We start from the raw sequence: 1,696 nt of genomic DNA on the forward strand, positions 1-1,696 counted from the left end.
GAGTACCAGTAAGCCAGGATGACCTGTAAGAACTCTGAACCCAGTTGTGAAATTTAACAGATCCAAGGACTGATATCAATCACCACCCACACTCACAACAATGCAAAACACAATATGATTGCAACCAAAGAAATGTAATTAAGAGGTATATTCAGTATTCTAGCACGATCAAATCTTCAGTATTTCTGTCACAAAACACAAACGGTTAAAATCAGCCTTAAAATTAGCCTTTCTGTCAAGTGCCCACGGGGATCTTCTGTAAAATAAAACAAGAACCAACTTGCCCTTTTTGGGCTTTGTAAATATGGTTAAAAAATGAGGGAACAATTGAGGAAGTGTTGATTTCATATTACTTTTTTCGGGGTGTCTTTAGCCTTCCAAGGATATTTGGTAAGGGATTCTGTTAAGGTTAGGGAACTGGCCTCACGTTACCTGAGTCAATCGCACAGGCTGGCCAGGGAGATAGGAGTGTTTCCCTGGCTTATCAGCCTCTGGATCATGACTCACAGGGGTAATTGGCAAGAGTGGTGAGGCCTTTAGACACAAGGTGTTAAATGGAGGATCTGGTTTCCCTTTGTGGTAAGCTTTCTAATGCATCCACCCTTCACTGCCCCCACCCCGGTCACTTGGGAGGGGCAAAGACATCAGTTTTTTATTGGATAGCTGCTCAGGTTTTGCTTTCCAGGTCTTGAGCTTTTGTTCTGGCCACCACTTAACTAATTTCTCTAACCTGACAGTGGGTAATCCATTCATCAGATCTCACAGGACACCCTTTTGCCAGCCCAGTGTCCAGAGACAATTACCTTTATGATCAATATTCCGCCTATCTGTTTTTACTGACAATGAAACCCTTCCAGTCCCACTGAGCTTTGGGCTAGGTGGCCTGGGGGCAAGGCTGACCGCTGCAAGTCTTACTTCCCTTGGCTCAAATTTACTGGCGGAAGAAATCACTGACCCATATTTTCTTCCATAGTTGATTAACTCTTGGACAGCCTTCTTCCACGCCCATACGTCCCCTGACTGCAGATGGTTAGATGTTACAGTTCCTTCTAACGCTGCCCGGGTTCTCTCTCCCTGACACATAGCTTGTATCTTTCCTTGCAGTTGTATGCCTATGGGTTTCAATGACTCTGGAAGCCCCCTAATTAAAGCAGTCATTCTCTCAGGATCAACAGGCATCATCATAGGTGATTCGTGGTGTGGCTGCAGCTTTCTATCATACATCATTTGGAGACAAGCAGCCTTTTGAACGCTCTCTACTAACTGGTCGACTGTTCCAGTAATAGCAAGAGGGTATCCCTTTTCTAGAGGATTGAGACCACCTGCCCAATAGGCAGCCCTCTGTGTTAAGGACCAGGGAGCACCATTGTTGCCAGTAGTTAAAAATACTCCTGGTCCCCAGTAACCTTCCGCTTCCTTTTCCATTAGCTGTATCTGGTGTCATGGTTTTGTTTTTTTTTATTTGATTTTCAATATTCCACATCAAAACATCATGTACTGGAATTAAAGTGTTAATGCTCTAACTCTACGTACCTATCCCAATACATTACGGAGTCATGGGATCTGACCCTTCCTGGGGGGCGGTCTCTTACTGCCTGGCACTGGGTGCTGGAGGGTGCTTTCCTAGCCGTCCCAAGCTTTTTCAGGTTTGACTCGGTCTCGGGAACTCTCTCTCATATCTTATTTGATTTATTAG

General features: G+C 44.7%; 1 pseudogene; it reads right to left on the minus strand.

Annotated features, from left to right (window-relative positions):
• Positions 1–588: 588 nt before the first annotated feature.
• On the minus strand, positions 589–1,425 carry LOC149916749 (uncharacterized; annotated as a pseudogene).
• Between the last annotated feature and the right edge of the window lie 271 nt (positions 1,426–1,696).

This window comes from Phasianus colchicus, chromosome 9 (assembly GCF_987193195.1).
Source record: "Phasianus colchicus chromosome 9, bPhaCol1.hap1.1, whole genome shotgun sequence".
In the NCBI taxonomy this organism is placed as follows: Eukaryota; Metazoa; Chordata; class Aves; order Galliformes; family Phasianidae; genus Phasianus; species Phasianus colchicus.